This window comes from Nelumbo lutea, chromosome 6 (genome assembly GCF_056320005.1).
Source record: "Nelumbo lutea isolate HS-2025 chromosome 6, American lotus-T2T, whole genome shotgun sequence".
NCBI classification, from domain to species: domain Eukaryota; kingdom Viridiplantae; phylum Streptophyta; class Magnoliopsida; order Proteales; family Nelumbonaceae; genus Nelumbo; species Nelumbo lutea.
Genome location: NC_142689.1, coordinates 21629664 through 21653509, shown reverse-complemented (window position 1 = coordinate 21653509; position 23846 = coordinate 21629664). Strand labels below are relative to the sequence as shown.

The 23846-nt window shown below is 35.8% G+C and overlaps 2 pseudogenes across 1 annotated transcript; both read right to left on the bottom strand.

Moving 5' to 3' along the window:
* Nucleotides 1–11057: 11057 nt before the first annotated feature.
* On the bottom strand, nt 11058–12535 carry LOC148847862 (uncharacterized; annotated as a pseudogene).
* Nucleotides 12536–15930: 3395 nt separating this feature from the next.
* On the bottom strand, nt 15931–18337 carry LOC148847861 (protein SRG1-like; annotated as a pseudogene). The gene is made up of 4 exons (XR_016101179.1): nt 17999–18337; nt 17405–17652; nt 16991–17314; nt 15931–16448 (listed from the first exon to the last, which is right to left on the bottom strand). The product of XR_016101179.1 is annotated as a protein SRG1-like (transcript).
* Nucleotides 18338–23846: the final 5509 nt, after the last annotated feature.

Sequence of the window (23846 nt, the reverse complement as noted above, 5' to 3'; positions counted from 1 at the left end):
CTTCATCTAGTATAAATAGACCTTTGTACTGGTTCGATACAGAAGAGAGAAAAATCAGAATACTAAAAAACCTTTCTCTCGTTCAACCAAGTTCTACTCTATTTTTTTTTTCTATCTTATTTTTTTACAGTATTTGTTGTTACTATCATTATCAACCATCAGTGGTATTAGAGCACGTTCGATCAAATCTCTTGGGCGTGAGTTCTTCTAAACAATGTGTGTAGAAGCCAATCGTTCCACCCTTTCTTTTCCAATCTTCAATGGAGAAAACTATGACTTCTGGTCTATCAAAATGAAGACCTATTTTCAGTCACAAAGTTTATGGAGAATCGTTGAGGAAGGATTCTGCATTGCTGAAGACACCTCTACTCTTTCAGCAAGTCAAAAGAAGATCTATGAAGAAAATCCACAAAAGGATTGTCAAGCACTATTCTGCTTACAGCAAGCAATGGCTGATGAGATATTTCCTCGAATCATGGGCGCATCAACTGCAAAAGAAGCATGGGATACACTACAAGAGGAGTTCCAAGGATCTGTCAAGGTACGCACTGTTAAATTGCAGAAGTTTAGAAGGGATTTTGAAAATCTTAAAATGAAGGATAATGAGACTGCAAAAGATTACTATTCTAGAATAAAAGGAATAATAAATCAAATGAGAGCCTATGGGGAGACTATTTCTGACAAGAAAATAGTAAAAAAAAATTCTAATCTCTTGCACAGAGAGATATGATCAAATAATTTCGGTGATAGAAGAAACAAAGGATCTAGAAACACTATCACCAATAGAATTGATGGGCTCTCTCGAGACATATGAAAATAGGCATGACAGGCAGAATGAAAATTCGGTTGAATCTGCCTTTCAGTCTAAAGTTAATTTGCGGTCCCATAAACCAAAAGTTGATGGAAGAAAGTCACAAGGAAAATCAAAAGAAAATAATGACAAGTTTTCTTCATGTGGTATTTGCAAGAAGAGAAATCACTTGGAGAAAGATTGTTGGTTTAAAGGAAAACCACAGTGCCAAAACTGTAAAAAATTTGGCCATGTTGAAAAAGTTTGTAGATTCAATAAAACCCATCAAGCTAATTTTTCAGAAAAGAAAGATGAGGAAAATAATTTCTTTTATGCTTGTCATTCTGCAATAGAAGAAAAAAAGGATATTTGGTATCTTGACAGTGGGTGTAGTAATCACATGACTAAAAATGAAAGCATCTTCCATAGCCTTGATAAAATCAAGACAAAAGTCAAAATTGGTAATGGCGACTTCATGGAAGCAACAGGCAAAGGCACCATTGTTGTTGACACCAAACAAGGCAAGAAATACATAAATGATGTACTTTTGGTCCCTAACATTGATCAAAATCTACTTAGTGTGGGCCAAATGATAAAAAGAGGCTACTCTCTACGTTTTGAGGGAAACTCTTGCACAATCTATGATAAGCAAGACAAATCCATTGAAATTGCAAAAACAAAAATGACAGAAAACAGGTGCTTTCCCATTCAATGGAAAGATGCAAGTTATATCGCAATGCAAGCACAAGTGGACGAGTCGTGGCTATGGCATAGAAGATTCGGACACTATAATTTTCATGGATTAAGGATTCTTCAGCAGAAAAACATGATGCGTGACCTACCAGCCATCAAGGAGTTCAACAATGTCTGTGAAGGGTGTATGCTCGGAAAACAACATCGACAACCCTTCCCATCCGGCAAAGCTTAGAGAGCCAAAGCACCATTGGAGTTAATTCATACAGATGTTTGTGGTCCAATGCGTACTCCATCAAATAATCAAAACAGGTATTTCATTCTCTTCATTGACGATTATACTAGAATGACATGGGTTTATTTCTTGCGAGAAAAATCGTAGGTTTTCGATATTTTAAAAAAATTCAAAGCCCGTGTTGAGAAACAAAGTGGTCACAACATCAAGACCATAAGAAGTGATAGAGGCAAAGAATATACCTCTAATGAATTCAACAAGTTCTGTGAAGATGAAGGCATGGAGCATCAACTTACAATCGGGTACATTCTAGAACAGAATGGAGTGACCGAAAGAAAAAACAAAACTGTTATGGAGACTGCAAGAGCCATGCTCATGGAAAAAGGTCTTCCCAAAATTTTCTGGGCAGAGGCAGTAAGCACTGCTGTCTATCTGCTCAACAGATGTCCTACTAAAGTTGTGCAAGATAGGACACCAATTGAAGCTTGGAGTAGGCAAAAACCATCAGCAAAGCATCTCAGAGTTTTCGGATGCATATGCTACACACATGTCCCACAAGAGAAAAGAGGCAAACTGGATGAGAAGACTGAGAAAGGAATTTTCTTAGGCTATAGCACTCAATCAAAAGGCTATCGAGTCTATAGCTTAAGGAAAGAAAAACTCATAATTAGTCGAGACATAAGCTTTGACAAAGATGCTGCATACAATTGGGAGACAAAAAAGTTGAAAGAAAGACTATCAACTTGCCTCTATTACCAAGTCAAAGAATTGAAGAAGATCGTGATCAAATCAGTTCGCCAACACAATCAGAACCGGAACAAGCTTCACAGTCTACTCTGGACTCACCACCAAGGCGCACTAAATCCTTAACAGAAATATATGAGACATGCAACTTGATGATCATAGAACCAGAAAGCTTTGGAGAAGCTTTTAAGGAAGAAAAATGGAGAAAAGTTATGAATGAAGAGATAAAAATGATTATAAAAAATGAGAACTTGGGAACTTGTGGATCGTCCACAAGACAAAGACACTATTGGAGTTAAGTGGGTCTACAAGACAAAGCTTAACTCAGATGGCTCAATCTAGAAGCTTAAAGCAAGGCTAGTTGTCAAAGGATACTCACAACAAGACGGTATCGACTACAATGAGACATTTGCTCCAATTGCTCACCTTGACACAATCAGGGCATTGATAGCACTTGCTACACAGAAGAAATGGAAAACTTTTCAACTTGATGTGAAATCTGCATTCCTCAATGGCTATCTTAAGGAGGAAATCTATGTGGAACAACCTCAAGGGTTCGTGGTGCAAGGACAAGAAGACAAAGTTCTCAGATTAAAGAAGGCATTATATGGCTTAAAACAAGCTCCACGAGCTTGGTACAGCAGAATCGACAATTACTTCTTGGAGCAAGGATTCAGGAGGAGCTATAGTGAGCTAACACTCTACATCAAGACTCAAGGTACAAATGACACTCTCATTGTTTCTTTATATGTTGATGATATCATTTATACTGGAAATAATGAGAAGATGGTCAAGAAGTTTAAAGAAGACATGATGAAGACTTTTGAGATGACTGATTTAGGCCTAATGCACTACTTTCTTGGAATTGAAATATCTCAAGAAGAAGAAGGGACATTCATCTCACAAAAGAAGTATACAGAAACTCTTTTGAAGAAATTCAAAATGGAGGGGTGCAAAACAGTCTCCACTCCATTAGACAACACTAAAGCATACAAAAAGGAAGATGGCTCACCTAAGGCAAATGAATCACAATTTCGAAGTATGATTGGAAGTCTTCTCTATTTAACTGCTACAAGACCAGACATCATGTATGTAGTTAGTCTACTATCAAGATTCACGCAGAATCCAAGTCAAGTCCACCATGGAGCAGCTAAAAGAATACTAAGGTATTTGCAAGGTACAAAGAGCTATGGAATTTGGTACAGAGTCACACATGACTATAAGCTCATTGGCTACACCGACAGTGACTGGGCAGGTTCGATTGATGACATGAAAAGCACATCTAGTTATGCTTTCACACTTGGATCAGGGATATTTTCTTGGACTTCAAAGAAGCAAGCAACTGTTGCCCAATCATCAGTTGAAGCAGAATATATTGCAGCAGCAATAACAATAAGCCAAGCTATATGGCTCAAAAGAATATTTGATGACATGGGAGAACCACAAGATGGTGCTATTGAAATCTACTGCGATAGAAAATCTGCTATTGCAATGGCAAAGAATCCCATATTTCACAGTAGAACTAAACATATTGGCATCAAGTATCACTTTATCAGAGAAGCAGAAGGAAACAAAGAAATAGAGCTCAAACATTGCAAAACTGAAGAACAGTTAGCTGACATATTCACAAAGGCTCTACCAAAAGGCAAGTTCGAATTGTTACGAGACATGATTGGAGTTGCTGAAATGTGCACCAAGGAGGAGTATTAAATATTGGTACACATTTTCAGAAGTCGTTAAATGAACTCTCTCGAAGATCAGTAAAGATAATCTATTTTCAATGTTTTTGTTTCATTCCAATGTAACTCGTTGCATCTTCCAAATCTAGTTAATTCCCAAGGTCTTCGATTCTTCTCCCAAGGTAATTATTGTCAGCCCAAGTCCAATGTAAGTCGGTTCACCTTCAACCGACTTCATCTAGTATAAATAGACCTCTGTACTGGTTCGATACAGAAGAGAGAAAAATCAGAATACTAAAAAACCTTTCTCTCGTTCAACCAAGTTCTACTCTGTTTTTTTTTTTCTATCTTATTTTTTTACAGTATTTGATGTTACTATCATTATCAACCATCACTGGGAAACTTAGTTTGGATTGTCCTAAAGAATCCGAACCTCAGATTAGTTTTTTCTTCTTTTAAAAAAAAAAAAAAAAGGAAATCTGCTCCGATCCTTTGGCTGTAATTTCTTATTTTTGGTTGAAAAATATTCTTTTCTGAAAATTTTGATATTTTTATGTGTTTTATGCAATTTCTAGTTTTTTGTCAATTCTTTTTTTTTGTTTTTCTACGATTTCTTGATTAAAATATGTAATTATTTTGAATTTTTAGCAAGTTATGTATTTTATTCAATGGATCAATATGGGTGGGTTGATAATCAACCCTCACCCAACCCAGTTCATCCATTTACCCACCCTGACCCTTCCCCGGCCGCTGCCATTCCCATTCCTCACTAGGACTTAAAAATCAGCTACCCCATTGGATTAGCCCTAAACTAGAACTGTGAATCACGGCCCTCAATGTAGTTGCATTCAGTCTTTGACCTGTTCTGGATTTGAATTCAGCTCTTAACAGGTATCCCATTACGCATGTGATGAGTAAGAACATTAAAGCTTAGAAAATAGAAAATGAAGAACATTAACCATAAAAATGAAAAGGAAATTAATGGCTATCTTTTCTTGCAGAGGTCTAATTGAAGCTTTAAAGAAAAAGAAATGGCTGATTCTAATTAAGAAGCTTTCTAACCCATCAAAATGGAGGTAACAGGTTAAAGGAGACGGGATCCCCTGAAAACAAAAAATCATGCACATTGAAAATACGGTGGTTGTGCTTCCATGGATTTACAGAAGATGAGATATGGAGAAGCTCTTATCCCACACTTCAATTTGTGTTCTTTGAATCGAAGAAATGACCAGAGAAGTTAGCTTTTATATCTCATTTCTCCCAAAGGAAGTGTCGGTGTGCTAATGATAATTAACAGGCAAGAATATTTGCTACTTTATATGATAGGCTTTAGAACTGGGCTATTTCATTTCAGAAATGAAATGACATACGCCATATACTTAAACCATAAACATATATACATATATATAGAGAGAGATGTGTATAATGAAAAGCTAAGATTGCTAATAATTTATGTATGTGAACATCTATGGACTCGTTCAAGTTTGAACATGGAAAGTGACGCCCAACAGTTTATTTATGAGGGCGGTGCTTTCATGGAATCCATGGGCTGGGTTTGGTTTATACTCCATTCATTTGTCTTTTTTTTGGAAGCTACTTATCTGGGTAATTGCTTGCATGGAATTTGTGGGCTGGGTTAGGGTTAGGTTTAGGCCTCATTCATTTTTCGAGAAGTTATTTATCAGGGTAAATACTTTCTGAAAAATATTTATCCGAGTAAGTGTTTTCTAAGAAATAAATTATCCGAGAAAGTATATTTATTAATTTTTTTTCTAAGGTAAATAAGATAATGGCCATTTTAACTATCAAATGTCATTATTACAAAGGGCAATTTTGTCCCATCAAAGTGTTGGCAACTTTCTCATAAAGTAAAGAAGTTATTTACTCACTTGGGAGAATGATATCTAGGGAAAATGAATTTTCTATAGATCCCACATAAATATGAAAAAATAACATGGGTATCTTGGTCAATAAGAACCAAAATCTCATTGACTGACTTTCCCTCCACTCAAAATCCAAAAAACGAATAGGTCCTTAGGATTGCAAAGTGGGTCATGTTAGGTACTTAAGAGTCATTTAAACCCACTAATGAAAGTACAAGATAGTTCTTATTCACATAATTCAAATATCTAATAGGTCGAATTTGGATATCTTATTCATATTGAATAGTTAATCGGATTCGAATTTAGATATGACCTGATTCGATTTGATAATATCCAAATTCAATAGATTATTTAATTCTTATATATAATATATAAAATTTTTAAATGTTTTATATAATTTATATATAATAATTAAATTATATAAATAATTTATATACTTTATATAAATAAAATGTTTATTTTATGTTTTATTAATTACCTAAAATAATTAATTAGATGAAATCGAATCAAATAGAATATTCAAATATCTAATTGGATTCGAATTCAAATATTAATTTTCAATATCTGCTTGATATTGAATCGAAATCGGATATCGAATTTTTTAATCGGATTCAAATTCGGATATTACCTAATCAAATAGAATATTCAAATATTTAATCGGATTCGAATTCGAATATTAATTTTCAATATCTGCCTGATATTGAATCGAAATCAGATATCGAATTTTTTAATCGGATTCAAATCCGGATATTGCCTGATCCAATTCGAATTCGATCCATTTACACCCTTAACCCAAGTAAGCCCTCTATCAATAAACCGTTTAAGCTTAGTTTGGAAGGAGTACATATGCAAATATGTAAAGTGCAAAACCTTGTTCTTTGTATGTATTTGTACTATACAGATTTGTCTTTATACTCCTCCCAAACCGAGCCTTGGGTATTGTTTCATATTCCCATTAATCTTCTTCTTCTCTCTTCCTCTCATTCTCTTTTTTTTAATGTTCCTACCATTTCCTTTCACATAAGTTCTCCCTCTCCCTCTCTCTCCTTTTCCTTCTTTTTTTTCTTTCCCGTTGCATCATACCATTTTACCAATGGATTCTTCCTCCTCCATAACCAAATTTAATTCCCAAAATGCGAGATGAATTGAAATGTTGGCGTATGAATTGAACCGTTGGTGATTTGTGAGATGAGTGAACATGAAGAAATAAGGAATGAAGCTGGGAGTAGGGGTGTAAATGGGACTGGATATGGTCCAATCCGATCCAGCCCAATGTGAGGTGCAATCGAATCCAATGAATATTTTAGACCATTTTGGATCGGTTCAATTCAATGTTTGGACTGTCCAATTTGCTCAAATTTCTTTTAATTTAGATCAGTTCTAATCCAAACTCGGTCCATTGATACCTATATTCTTATTTCCTATCAATGGACCAGATATTGGCTCAATCCAATCCAATCCATATACATTTTGCAAGGTGGACATGTATGTAGGGTCCATGTGTGGACATGTATGTGGGGACCATATATATTTTGCAAGGTGGGCCCCACATACTGTTAGTGGACATAAATGTAGGGTCCATTGTGGACATGTATGTGGGGCTCACATACATTTTACAAGGTGGGCCCCACATGTCATTGGTTGATATGCATATGGGTCCATGTCTAGGCATGTATATGGGGCCCACATACATTTTACAAGGTGGATCCCACATAATACCTAATGTGGGCCCACATACATTTTTCAAGGTAGGCCCCACATACCATTGGTAGGTCCCACTTACACATTCAAATAGTTTTTGTGGAAAGATAACCCATTTTCTCTAAGCGTGTTTATCGTACCACACGTTCGAAGAAGACGATGCACTAAAAGACTGTAAAAACTTCATTTGAAGCTTTTTGAAAAAGCCCAAATTCGGGCTACTAGCGTCTTTTATGGGTTGGAGCTTTTCCCAAATAGATCTTTTTACTGCCAAACTGGAAAAGCCCGCTAATGATGTCCTTATCTTTGGGAAATACTCAATGACAAAAGTGGAATCTCTTCAACAACAACTTAGGGAAATTGATGGCATTGGGAGTCAGCTATTGGGAGTCAGCTATTCACTTCACCTCCCGTAGTAAAGTTGCTGATTGGAATTTCTTAATTGACAAGATCAAAGGGAAATTGCAAGGATGGCAATCAAACCTACTCTCTCTCTCAAGCGGGCCAAACAGTGTTGGTTAAAACCACGCTAGAGGCAATGCCCATGTATCTATCACTTGCAAACAAAACTCCATTTGTGATATCCCCCCTTCCCTATGAAACCCAAATTCCTTTTGTTATATCCCCTTTCTTTCTAGAATCCTTCCAGTGCATATTGTTGATTAATATTATTGTATTTCAGGAATCCTTTCTTTCTTCCCTAACTCTTGCGGGATCCAATGGATGAGTAAGATTAGGGATAGCAATTTCTCTTATTTCCTCGATTCTCGTGGGATCTGTATCTAATGGGGCGGAGATGGGGATGATTTTTCCCCACGATGACAGGGATGGAGAAATTTCCATTCCTATTGGCAAGGATGGGGCGGGGACGAGGAAAGCACTTCTCACCCTGTGGGATCTCCGCTAATATATGTATATATGTATGAATACATTTATACATGTATATATCTATACATTCGTCTATATATTAATGTTTTTTAAAATATGTTTGAATATGTTTGAATCTTTTCTAATATGATTATAATTTTTAATTATTTTATTTTTATTTTTTAAATAAAATAAAAAATAAAAACAAAATGGTTGACATTATAAAAAATCACAGGAAGTGGGGATCCCCATGGGGGCATGGATGGGGATAAGATTGTCCTGTTAGCAGGGACGGGGACGGGGATGGTGAAAGGCTCCCCGTCCCCGCCAGGCCCCGTTGCCATTCCTAAGTGAGATCCTAACTCTTACGAGATCCACCCAACTAGGGGAGGATTCGAACTGAGCCAAGCCGAATAGTACCAGGCTCGAGCTCGACTCGAGACTATTCTACAATGCTCGAGCTCAAGCTCAGTTCGAGCCAAAACCTTGAGCTCGAGCTCAACCCGAGTCAAAAGTTCATAATCTCGAGCCCGACTCGGCTCAAGTACGATTTTGAGAAAAAAAAATTTATAAAAATAAAAATTATATATAAAAAATTTTTAATTTTAAATTTAAAAATTTAAGAATTATAATAATTAATAATTATAATATTTTTATTATATATATATTATTTTCTATAATTTTATTATATATGTAATATATTATATTATATATCAAATACACATATATGTATATATATTTGAGTCGGCTTGCGTGCCTCATGAGCCGAGCTCTAATAGGCTCGAGCTCGATTGAAACCGAGCCGAGCCAAGCCGAGCTTTTCACGAATCGAGCTCGAACAGCTCATGAAAAGCTCAGCTCGTTGCCACCCCTACAGCCAACCTACTTGCAAGACTCCTCTCTCCTAAATTCACCCACGAGATCGACCACCACTCACCTACGAGATCCATCCACAATCCCCTTTGTGATACTCTCTTTGTGTGATTGTAGAATGATGGGCCGATTTATCCTGGCTCATTATTTTTTTGGGATTGAACAAAACTTCAAGCCTATGGGTTTGGGCTTAGGCTTTCTCAAATAAGCCCGAGATGAGCCCAAGCTCGACCAAATATCATTACATATAATAAAAACATACCATTAATTATATATAATAAATATACATAATGTATTAAATTATTAAATTATTATCAAATTAATATAATTTCAGTTTATTAAATTATACTATAAATAAGACATTTTATATGCAGACAGCCAACCGAGATTGGCTTCTATCAGGGCAAAACCTATGCCCACACCGTTCTAACAGTCTTTCCCAACCTTGCATTGGGAATATTTCCCCATGAAATAAAGCATATAAGTACAGAGATATTCTCAATACAAGGCAGTAAAGGCTGCTCGAACAGACTTTGCCCTGACTGAAGCCGAAATCTAACCTATAAGCTATATTTGATGAAAAATCCAGAGAACCAAATCCATTGTTAGTCAGTATTTGAGGGAATTTCGATTAAATGAATATGATGGCTGTATAAGCTGAATTAGTTTAGTTGAATCTTCACCTAACCATCCCAAACAAACCCTGAACGATGGTGTATTTGGGATTCCCAGGTTTTCCACCAAACATAGTTTCTAAAGGTTTGGGCTATCTATGTGGGGCTCATCTAATAAAATTAGAAGGCACTCTGTGAAAACCCTCCAAAACAGGCAGGTTAGCTAATGCCCAAGTTTCCAGGCCCAGGTCCAGAGAACACCTAAAAAAATTAAAAATCGAAGTCCAATCCATACAAATGCTTCCATTGGACATGAACTGGTCCAGGTTCAAAGCAGCAGAACCAGTTTAGCAGAACCTTCACCTTAACCCTCCCAAACAGGCCCTTAACAATAGTGCATTTGGGCCTCCCAATTTTTTCACCAATGTAGCTTTAATAGCTTCTAGGCTATCTGTGTGGGGCCCGACTCGCAAAGTCAGAGATCGCCTTGTGAAAGCCCTCCCAATGGGTAGTTAGCTTACGCCCAAGTTTCCAAGCCCCTGTCCAGAAGGGGCCTAAAAATCGAAGCCCAACCCAGCCCATGTAAATGCTTCCATTGAACATGACTGATCCAGGTTTAGGTTGGGCTTGCCCAAGTCAGCCCTAATTTTAATTTTGAAATCTTTCTCTCCTGTAAAAAAATTCAACCTCACATGACGTCCCCCTTATTCAATCACAATTCACAACCCTCCTTCCAGTTCCAGCTCCAGAGAGAGAGAGAGAGAGAGAGAGAGAGAGAGAGAGAGAGAGTACTGAGTGACAGAGTGAGAAAGTCAAGCTGAGTAATCCAGGAGATGGATGAGGCTAACGCATTCATCACTTGGTCAGTAGCTAGAAAATTTTTTAATAAAGTAAGAAATTCCTTGAAGAGAATTCGTTATCGTCATTAGTGCTGCTAGCTATTACAAGTGGAACAGTAGACGATTAGAACTTGTGAGTTAGTACTGATTATTGAACTTTGCATGCAGGAAGTGGAGGATCACACAGACAGTCGTTCCCTAAAAACGCCTTGGCAGAGAACCTCGTCGCCGGAATCTTACCGCATAGATGGTTGTAAGCGACGTTCAGCTTCTTCAACCCTGAAATGCTACTGGGTAGCTTACCATATATCAGATTTCGAGATAAATCCAAGTATTTAAGAGTTTTCATTTTGGGGAGTTTCAGATTCTCCATATTGAACCTCAACTGATTCCTTGCAGCCCAAAAGCCGACCAAGTAATCCGTGCTGTTCAGCAACCGAACTGGGCTGCCAGAGATTTCGTTGTCAGAAAGATCAATGTAGTCGTAGAAATAAGTCCCATATGGCTTCCAATCGTCTAGCTTGAACTTGAGCCCACACCTTGCGAGCTTGAGCGAGTAAATGATCGGAGACGAAGTGACCCACTTCGGTATTTGGCCCAGATGAAAATGATTGTAGGAGAGATCGAGTGACTCTATTCCTCTTACGTCCATTGCCGGAAAAGGGTCAACGAGATCATTGTGGGAGAGGTCGAGGTTGAAGATCTTGGTCAGATTGCGGAAGCTCTTCGGTACTATGCCAGAGAAACCATTCCAAGAAAGGTTGAGCGTGTCCAGTGCTTTGAAATTTCCCAGAAAATCTGGGATATTTCCACTGAGATTGTTGCGATCCAGCAGTAGAAACGCAAGTCGGGGTGCAAGAGCAGATATCGACGGCGGGATCTCACCGGAAAGTCCGTTGTTGGACAGGCTCAGGAAATAAAGATCGAAGAAAGACGAGAAGGCATCTGGGATTTTCCCATGAAAGAGATTCTGTTCAAGGTTAAGCACAGACAAGTTCTTGAGATGCCTGATTCCGTCTGGGATCTCGCCGGTGAAATAGTTACTGCCGAGGCTGAGATAAGTCAACTGGGCGAGTTTGGATATAGAACTTGGTATCGGACCAGAGAATGCATTCTTCGCGAAACTCAGACCTTGGAGTCTAGAAAGTCGGCCGATTTTCGACGGTAGTCGACCATGAAGATCACAGTTCTCGATATAGAAGAACTGGAGTCTGGGGAGCTTGAAAACCAGTTCCGGAAACGTGCCGATGATGTTTTGGAGGTCCTTAAAGTAAATCGTCTGTAAGTATCTGACCTTCGACAGCGCCGGCGAGATCGTGCCAGTCAAATAAATCTTCGGGTCACCGCCACCGAAAAGTATTATATCGGTAACCCGATTTCCGCCCTGGCATTCTATGCCACCCCATGTACAGCAATCGGTACCAGCTTCCTACGAATTGAGCATCCCCGACGGGTCATCTGTTATGCCCGACTTGAAGCTCAGTAACCCGGCTTCATCGTCGGCGTGGCATTTTGCAGCGTTGCCACGTAAGCATTGGAGCAAGAACAGGGAGAAGACAATCAGAACCACGGAAGAGCAGGAGAATGCCATTCTCTCTTACGAACTGAGAAATGAGAACTGAGAACGCGTATCTATACATTGAGGAAAAAGTCAAGAGTTGCTGACGTGGCGTTATTAAATGTCTATATTTTCCTTGGGAATTTGATATATTTACGATAGTGGCTTTGATCCTGTGGGTGGAAATTGAGATGGGAACGCCGTTGACCATTTGACTCTTTTTAAACAAATTTTTTGACCGAGATACCCTACTAAGGCGCCACGTGTCAAATTAAGGAAGATCAAGACCCACCCGTAGATGGCCCCTTTTTCGAAAATTAATCATCCCAATTATATATTTGTTTTATATAACCTTAGAATCCTATCCTACTGTGGCGAAGCCCCACTATCACCCTATTTCCACTTCAAATGGAAATGGACCAAAGTATTTAGGTTTCTAGGGTTTCTAACCCACGTGTATGCAATTTACGTTAGTGATGGAGCCTCTCCACATGACATAAACATCAAATCAGTACCTTACAAGATTGCCCCTACATCGTGCCACGGCACTTTCCCGCCACGGTGTATTGCGAATATCTCCCGATGATATCATTATTTCTGATATTGTTATCAGAATATATTTTCAATACACGGCAAGGATTTTCTGTGGAGTCAATCTTGTGGGAGGCTGATTTGAATTCCATGACATATAAGCTAATTTAGGTCTTCATTTTTCTTTTTGTTGTGTTGTAAATAGTATTTTACTCACACTCGTGATTAGATATCATTTACATAGAGTGACGGGATCTATTCCTCACAAATGGGCGCCTCACAGCCACATCCACCATGCATTGGGAATATCTCCCGTGAATAATAACTAATAAGGATGAGAGATGTTTCCAATACATGATAGGATGTGCGTGTGAGGCGCCTCGTGCTAGTTTTTCAAAACAGAAAAAATTTTTCCCATTTTTTGCATACCGCGAGGCAGTGCTGTATTGAGTAACATCACTATTGTGTTTGAGACGAATTAGTGGCAGAAAGATTAAAGGGACCAGCCTTCAAGGACAATGAAACCTAAACTCAACACTTCATGTTTGAATAGATAACACCATTAGAGAGGGAAATGACTCTTTTGAAAAATGTTGATAATTAATATTTGATTTGATTCCCTTGGAGCTTGGCCTACTTAGAAATGGGGGGTTGCACAATGTCTCCCTATTTGTTCATTTGGGGCAATTTATAGACGAAAGATCAAAGAGTTTTTTTAGACGGAGTAGTTTCGGAGGTTCACTTTAAAATTTTGAAACACATTGAAGGACAAAAGTGTCTTTTTAGTGATTCTATCGAATATAACAATAGGGGAGGTATAAGTATTTGTGGGAAAAATTAGGGAAAATCAATTTTCACTTTGTTTCTTGGTTCCGTTTGGAAAGAGTGTAAATGCAAATATGCAAAGTGCATTCCGATCCATACAAATGCAAAGTTGGTTTAGTTTTGCATTGATAAATTTGTTTTCTTGCCAAACGATTTTTGGTTGTAATGGTTGCAAATACGAATCCCGAGATTAAAATATAACTTTTTTAACATTAATCAACTTTGAGTGCAAATGTTTACATCTTTTTTTATGTAAATGCATTAATGCCAAATACTAGCAAAACTGTACCAGAGTGCATAAATACACTTAACCAACATTTGCATTCTTCCCAAACGGAGCCTTAATGTTTTAGGAGAGTTCAATGCAAAACAGCCAATCAAGTTCTTACTTTCTCTTGGATATCTCAAGTGAGATTTTTTTTTCTAATTATTCTAAATATAGCATCCCAAGTTTGTTGTTTTTCTCATTTCTTTTCCTAATGGATTTATTTTCTTTTCATTGATTTTTTGCATAGATCAAATTAATTAAGTTGTTTTCTTTGTTCTAAATTATTGAATGACCATAAATTTAATAACTAATTATATGGATGATTCTTCATATGTTGCTTTTCTTCTAAATTGGTTATATGAATTATTTTAGAAATTTTCACTTTGAAACATTAAATATAAAATATTTATAATTGTTAGTTGATTAATTATTATTTTATTTAATGGTTAAATGCTGAAACTTATTGATTATAAACTTCTTTTTTATGGATATTTATATCTTCTATCATTCTAACTTGGTATATTATATGGTGCTTTTATCAATTTATAAATTTTAAGCTTTGAGGCTTACACCTTGCAATGCCTCGAGGCTTATGCCTCACTTTTTTGGGCCATTACGTATTGACTATGCCTTTAGCCTTTTAAAACCTTGTTGATAAACAAGAGTTTAGGTTTGTTGATCACAATAGATTGCTAGTCACATTAGCCACACATCAGGAATATTAGTGGTAATTTACATCACCCATTTTCCCAATGTGTGGCTTGGTGAACATGGCCAGCAATGTGTTGTGACTAACAGATCCCAACTCAGCAAGTAGGGATGGCAATTTCCACCCTAATGAACGGATACCCAGCCTTGTCAATGTGTTTTTTATTTTTATTTTTCTTTTGCAAATTGGATTTTAGGTCATGGACAAGCTTTGTGATTTCACAATCTGTACATGCATGGGTAGGGTAGGATAGGGTAGGATAGGGTATTAGGCAAAACTTGAACTACGACCTGCATTTATATTTACTAAAATGCCCCTAATGCTTATAATTAAATTGTTGTTCTAAGACATATGAGCTTTATGTATTACGTGTTGAATTCAATAATGTTTTGAATCTCATGTGAAGGTTGGGTGATTGATAGTTTATGTGTTTTCTACATGTTTCAATTAAACAACTGGAAATTTGATGTTTGCTCTTATTGCTTTGCTTGTTTATTGCTTATATATAAAAAGAAGTAATAAGAAATTAGATGTGAGGAGAATTTGGTTTTAAGGAGAGTACAGGTTCAGAGGTTTAGGGAAGTGGAAAGGATCTAAAATTTACAAATCTTTCCCTGAACCCCTTATACCTATTCGCAAAGTAAGTAACAATATTTGGGAGACTGCTGACTTTAACTCGGGTTGCTCAGCTGAAGCGCAATGGACCTAATTGAGCTGGAACTTCAGTGCTTGGGTTGGGCTTAAAGGTTCACAATGGATGGCTAAAATTCTGTTTAAAGCCATCTGCCCAACGGACCTAATGAGTAATATTGAGCCCCTCTGGGGCCTTACAGAGAGATTTTCAATAGAAAGTAAGCATTCATTCTAACATTGTATCTCTTTGGTTTATGGTCCTCTAAGTTAGAGAATAAAAACCTATTCACAGACTATTAAAGAATAAATGCCTATATATTCATGTATCCTTAAGATGGTATTAGAGCTTATTTGATTAATTAAGTGGTCTAGCGTTTGATCATTGCCACCCAATCAATTCCTCTGATTGAATTCAACTATTTTGAAAATCTTCAGATTTTAACCAAAGTAAAGAATCTCTAAGCTTTCACCTTAGCTAGATTTGGAGACAGACAATAACCATTTAAAGAGATTTTATTCTACGACTAGAGTTCAAGCTTAAAGCTTACAAAGATTGGTTGCTGCAGATTCCAGAAAACCATAACAAACATCCAACTACAAATGCCATAAGCCACTCCAGCTTGCCATGGAAATTAAACCACAAAAGAGATTATGAGTTTCCTACCACAGTCATGATTCCCATTTATTACTTCTTTTATTTTATCTTTCTAGTGATCGATCTTCATATTTGACAGGCATTTCAAGCATCGTTGTCTTTGCCATTGTGAGTTCTCATAAGCTCAAGGTTTGATTTTCCATCGAGTTGTCGAGAAAAGAAGCGTTTGAAATATTCCTTGAATGCAATTCTGCTGAATAATGCTGGTGCATTTGGGCCGATTAGGCTTGCTGCAGGACCTATCTCTCCATCAAGTTTTGGGCCGTGGAATGTGGCGATTGTGAGCCTCTCTTTCACTGAGTTCACTGTTGCCCGATGCAAAATGCTGCGATATGCCCCATTTGTTGCAATCTGTCACAAGCTAACAGAATTAGTAGAACCAAATCTGGTGATGGCACATACTACTAAACCTGAAGGCAATTGCCAGTGCCCACTATAGAGTTTGTATAGCAGAAGGTTTGTCCCATTTTGAGAAGTATGCCAGGGGTCAAAACTCAAAACTCAAAACAATGTTGATAGACTCAAAATCATTCCAGATGGAGTGCAAATTCAGGCGTACTTTTGTTCTGGGTTTTACATTTTTTTTTTCCTGTTTGCAGTGCAGATGGCGAAGAGGCGAAGTAGTTAAAATAAAACCTGAAGCATTGTAAAACCTGAAACAAAAGTGAACCAGAATTTGCACTATTTTCATTGCACTCCCATGCACCTGTACTAGTGCAAGCCAAAAAAATCTGCGCGCCATGCTCATTTCAATGGTGTTGGTTTTTTTTTTTTTTTTCTTTTTTCAGGAAGGAAGCATCAGAAAAATGGATTTGAGCCACCTTAATTTACCAGATAATAAATTTCAAATTCTCTTGTTTTAACCCTTGATTAAGCTTGTTTCCGGTTGTTACCTCCAAACAGTCTGCAATATTGACTATGAAAGCATTCGGAAGGGGTTTAACTGGAATCCATGTCCCTTGTTTGTTGATCTCGAGGCCATCCGTTTCATTTACTTGAAGGAGAAGAGTTAGGCCCCGGCATCTGAATGGGGTGTAAGACCAATGGCTAGCTCTGGTTGAGGGCATTGAGGATAGAAATTAATTCTATTTCCTTGCATCCCATCCTCAAAGAACTCATTCATCTTCTCGTCCTTCATCTTCAGAGATTTAGCCATTTGCAGTAAGATATTCATGGCAGGCTTATTCATCTCCAACGTGTAAGCATTCAAGGTCTCTCTGCACAGATATGTACTTTGATTATTCATTAATATTATACGCAAACACAATCAACAGAGAGAGAGAGAGAGAGAGAGAGAGAGAGATGACCTGAAAGGTAGAGGGAGCTTAGGAAACAGGTGGGGCTTCCTTAGATGGGTAGGGAGGCTTATTATGAAAAATTGGTCTGCCCAATCAAATTTCTGATCCTCTGATACCATGAAGCCCTGCCCAAATCCCTCCATATCGCCTGGTTTCTGCCAAAGTTTCTTCTTCTCTTCCATGGGGAGATTGAAGAATTCATGGATCTCTGACTTCAACTTTTCCAATAATGAGGAGCTTACTCCATGGTTTACCAACTGAAAAAATTGCATCCTTGATTCATTATGCTCAAAACAAACTAAATTCTTGAGAATTATAAAATACATCTTTATATTTTATATAATATAATATACTATATATATTCATAAAATATAAAAAATATTTATTTCGAGCTTTCAAGATGAATTCAAGTTCATCAAATGTTTAATCAAATCGAACTTGAACCTAATAGTATTTTAGTCAAATTGAACCAAAACAACGTAATGAACCTTTGCAATTGGTTTTTCACAAAAAAAAAAAAATCGCAGTTACTTCTCTGCAAGCTTGCAAAAGTTTCTAACCACCAAAAAGGAAAGTTAATAAAAATTATATGAATCTATTTACCTGAAAGAAACCCCAATCTCTGCAAGCAGTATCTAAACTGACCAATTCGGAGTCCATGGATTCAGCAGAAAATAAGGTTTGCATGTCGATAACAGGGAGGTCCTGGACGATGGGAGCTGAAGTGGAAGTAGGGTTGCTTGGAGGCTCTTGGCCTGGATGGACGTACCTGGGTGGAAGTGTGTTCATGGGATCTTTGGCTAACTCCTGGACGCTAGGTACCAGGAGGGAGCTTCCCAGTACTGGTGGTTGTTCTTCCATGGATTAATTATTTGCAGATAGATGGGTGAAATAGAGTTGGCTATTCCTACTGCTACTTTGATTCCTGTTATTTGAACTCATGAAGAAATGAGAAGAGAACCTAGCTTATTTATACTCATTTCTACCAAATAAAATATTATTATCACGGATTATTAGATGTAGATTAGTCTTCACAAGTGTAGGAAAAAAAAAGTGTAATAGATGATGCTCAGAATGTGATGATAACATAAATAGTAGAATTTATATGGGTTTTGGTTCAACCGAGATGGATCCGTTAAACCTGACAATATCACGCCACAGGACTACAGGAGTGTGTAGAGATTTGTACTCTGAAGCACGAATTAATCTGTTAGCATTATTAGCATTGGCTTGAGATGGGGTGGTTCGGTTGGGTGAACCTGAAACTGGCCTAGATCTTGGGCAAATGGGTGCCGATCCAACCGGCCTCCCAATTGCCACCCAACTGATGAGCTAGTTATCCATTCAATAACCTGAGCCCAGATATTAGCTCAATGGTTTGTGGGTCGTGGAAAAAGAATCGTGGTTCGGTCAAAGGGTATTCTGAATTTGGCTAGGGATCGATCTCCATGTTTGTCTGTTTTTATTGGGTGATTGGTGTAAGGGTGCCAGTTGGATCGGATTTAATTTGGTCCAATCTGATATGTTAAATTCATTACTGATGGCTCATGTCTAATTCAATCCGATAAATACTTTAGACCATTTTGGACTAGTCCAAAATAATGTTTAGACGGTACAATATGTTTAAATTGGTTTTGATTTAGATTGATTCCAACACAAACCTGTTCCATTGATACATATTCTTATCTCCTATCAATCAATCAGATATTAGTTCAATTCAACTAAATCCAATGTAAATTGATTACAGATAGATAGGTCCAATCCAATCTAATAAATATTTTGGACTATTAAGTCTGAACTGATCCAATTTAATATGTTTTATTGGTCCTTCTAATTTAATTGGATGGGATCCAACCCAATATCAGCCCATTAATACCCTTAGAATTGGGTATGGAAAGAAAGCAAAAAGAGTCTGGATTTACCCATCACAAATCGCACCTCATACCTAACTCACAGCACTTGCAACCACATATTTGAAATATCTCCCATACTTATTTAATGTCAATCATCAATCATAGAGATAGTGGCAATGGAGAGCTGCAATGTGCTGTGAAATTGGTGTAACGCACGCTCTATGAGAAAGAAATCTGAATTCAAAACAAAGCCTCTCATCTCATACTGTTGTGTCATTGTGAAGCTGTGTAATCAATAATAACATCCCGACATGAGGTATTATGATTGGTTACACAGTTAATCCAAATTCGTTCAACTTCAACCTTCCTGGCCGTGTCCCATGTTGGCTGAGGGTAATCGGGTACGGGTGGCAATTTACATCTCATTAATCTACCCAATCCATTCACTTGTAACTCATTGCATTGGGTTATTAATGGGTTGAGTGAGGTTACTTAAAAGGTGCCCTTCAAATTAAATATCCAAGTATAAGCACAAAATCTTGTATTTGTATTGTATATATTTGTATTTGTACTCCTTTCGAGCTGAGCCATAGGTGCATATTAATTCATATGTATTGATTTTCAGGTCAACTATAATAATAAAAGGAATTAGCTTATTTAAATTATTTGAGTCTGGTGATGTGATTTGTCAAATTATCAAACAAAAAAATATATATATACACAAAGTTATATGCAATTTTGTGTATAGAGAGTTCTAAAGGAATTGTACAAGCCCTTTTAGATGGGCTTTAAGTATGGAGGATAACATATTCACTCATATCTTCAGCTGAAATTTTATTAACTATAATGGGGATAATAAGGATCAAACACTAAATCACTTGATCAAACAAATTCTGATATCATCTAAAGGAACAGTTCGACTTAACAACTTAAATTGTTAGATAATATCCCTGAATAAATTTTTATTCTTTAACAAAAGTATCTATCGATATCTTTATATACACACAAATATATATAATTGGGGATCCAAATTAATGATGATGATGATAATAATGATGATAGAAGCTACACAAACGCAATAAGGGATAGCCCATTCAGTAAATCCATAAGCCCATAACCCTCCCACCCGTGAACCCTGACTCCCTAAGCCAATAGATCTTAACAAAGAACACGGGTGCTAGCTTGCATTGGGTTTAACATCACACACTTCATCCAAGGTTCAAAATAATGCATTTGGCATAGCAGTGCTGATTTGCGTTGGGGTTCTTACCAAGAACAGCTTGCATTGGGTTTCACACATGAATTGGAAAAAACATCAAAATGACGTTTGTTTTTTCTTTCTTTTTTGTTTATTTATTTATTTATTTTGAATCAGAAAGGTTTTTAAAAAGAACATACTATTTGCTTTGGGTTTAGCACATAAGGCTGTGTTTGGTTGCAATGCTAATAAATCTGTATTGATCGAAAACTTTGAGAGTTGCAAATGATTTGGGTGCAAATTTTAATTTATTTTTGTTTCAAATGTTACCTTATTTTATTTAGTTACAGTACAAATGAAGTAAAATAAGACCTGAAACAAATTGAAGTAAAACCAAACCAAAAATTACACTAAAATTTGCATTCTTTTAATTTGCACTTCAATGTATTTGTACTAGTGCAAATACAATTGCACTGCAACAACCAAATACAGCTTAAAGAGCATTGGAAATTTGAAATAAACATCAAAATGACGTGTTGAATCATGATGGCTTTAACAAGAACACGTTTGCATTGGGTTTCTTATGGATTCATGCATGAAAAATTAGTAGAAGTAATGCCAAGATATTCAATTAAGCTTATGTGAGGGGCATCCACGATCCAGCCAAATGAAGTTTATGTTAAAATAATGTATGAGAGGAGTTAAAATCAGCCCCCCAGAATGTCCTACAGTACATCATTGCCATGTATTGAGAATATTTTCCGATAATGATATTAAAAATGATGATATCATCATAGGGAGATGTGATATGGAACATTGCAAGAGCCTGATTTGGTCTGAGGGGATATTCATTTCTAAAGAAAACATAATAAAAAGTTGGACTATTAGATAAGAACAGTGGTGAGCCGGAACTTGAACAAGTAATTGATACTTTCAGCTAAAAGTAGGTGAGTTGTGAACCCTACACCCTACTGACTACGTGATCAATGACCCATTGATTAATGTATTAATGGTTCAGACTTTCAGAGTCGGGAGTGGAAGAAGAACGAGAAACTAAGACATCCTCTATCGCGATAGCAATCACCACAAAGAATTATTTTGTCTGTTAAGTCTCATCAACTCTCATAGAAACTTGTACGTTTTCATTTGTTGCTATAGTGTTAATTATGAACTAGAGGGGATCCGTGCGATGCATGGAAAAACGAAATGCAATTTTTGACAAAATATTGTAATTTATTTAGGCTCATATTATTTGATAATCTGAAGTAATTATCATCCTAAGTTCTAATAATTTCTGATATTTTCTATTATATAATAATTTATGACAGTTCTTGGTAAATATAAAATTTTATGGAAATTAGTGGTTATTTTTGGCTAATTTCTGGTAATCTCTACTATACTAATTTATGAGAATTCTTGGTCAATATATACTTATTTTTTATACTTATTATATGATAGTTTATTGGTCAATTAGTGGAAATTAGTTCTATTATATAATTTCTACTAATTTCTGGTAATTTCTATTATATAATAATTTCTTGGTAAATATATACTAATGTATTATATTTGTTATATGATAGTTTATTGGTAAATTCTAGTAATTTATCGATTTTATGGAATTTAGTGGCTATTTTTTGACATTTCTACCAATTTATGATGATTTTTGGCAAATTATATTAATGTATTTAGGATTATATTATTTGATAATTTCAAGTAATTATCATCCTAAATTCTACTAATTTGTGATAATTTCTTTTGATTTATTTTTCATAATTTTTAAAAATATTGGTAATTTATGTTTAATAATGCTAATTTTTTTATAATTTTTATAATTATTTGGCAATTGTTATTGTTACATTATTTGACAATTTTAAGTATAGCAATTATCAAATTTCAAAAAAAAAATCAAATAACAATATTTTTAACTTACAATTTGTAACAATCTTTAGATCACAATATTTTTAACTTATGTATCGTGCTAATGTCTTCCTTATATGCACCTATAGGGGTTATATTAGGTCAGCCACTGGTTTAGAACATTGAAGGAATTCATTAAGCTAAATGCAAATAGCATTTTTAACTAACATTATGTAACAATCTTCAAAGCACAAAACTCAAAAATTTAAACCAAAGAGATTCATCAATAAGAAAAAAGACAAACATTATTTATGCTGATTTTTGTTAACATTATTTATTAAATATTTAATTATTAATAGCATTTATCAATAATAGTAAGTAATTATAATATTTTATTAAATAATCAGTAATGATAGTTTTAATAATATTATTTAGTTATTTTTAATATAACAGTAATTATTAAATTTATAAATAGGATTTACTAACAATGTTCATTAAATTAATAATTACCAAAATTAAATTTAATTAACAGTATTTATCAGTAATAGTCAATAATTAAAATATTTTATTAAACAATCAATAACAATACTTTTAATAGCATTTTTAATTATTTTTAATATAACAATAATTACTAAATTTATTAATAATATTTATTAATAACAATATTTATGATCTTAATTTAAAGTAAAATTAAAATAAATATCTATTTATTAGCAATATTTATAATAACAGTAATTATTAATTATAATCACTAATCTTATAATTAATTATTTATAATAACAATATTTATAATACTGATGGGGCGGTTGGTAATATATAAATTCCATTTGGCGGTTGGTAATATATATATAACTATATATAAGATCACAAGAGTTATTGTTTTTTATTTTTTTCTTCTTTTTAAGAAAAAACTCATTAGGCTATGTTTGTTTGCAGTGTAAATATCGATTAGTATAAATAAATATTCAGGTTCGACCCTCTAAATCAGTGGTTCATTAACCAAATCAATGATTTTTGGCCAAAAACAGTTTTAGATGAAACGGAACCGATAAAATCACCGATTTCTGGTTTTTCAGTTTCGGTTTTTGGTTGAAGAGAATGAAGATTGACAGATTCGGTGGAGATGCTTGGGGAGGTTCAATCATCTATTCCTCCAATTTCCTAGTCGAATAGATCCCAACGTGATTTGGTTTCTAATTTTTGGTTGTAAGAATCCAATCCAGCCATGAGTTCATCAAAGTCGCATAGCTCTTTCCTAAGAAATTACATATTGCATTAGAGGGAAAAAAAAAAAAAAAAGATAAACAGAAACAAAAGCTAGTGCAGGGTACAGATAGATAAGAATGGCAATGGGACGGGGTCAGGTTTTGCCGGCTCCGTCCCCAACCCCGAACTCAAATGCCCCGGCCCAAAGCTCAATGAGGTTAGAAATCTTAACCCCATTCCTATTTCCGCAGGAAACAAGGATTCTCAAATTTGCCCATCCCAGTTTGATCATCCTTACTTGTATACTTACAATTTATTATTATTATTTTAAAACCTT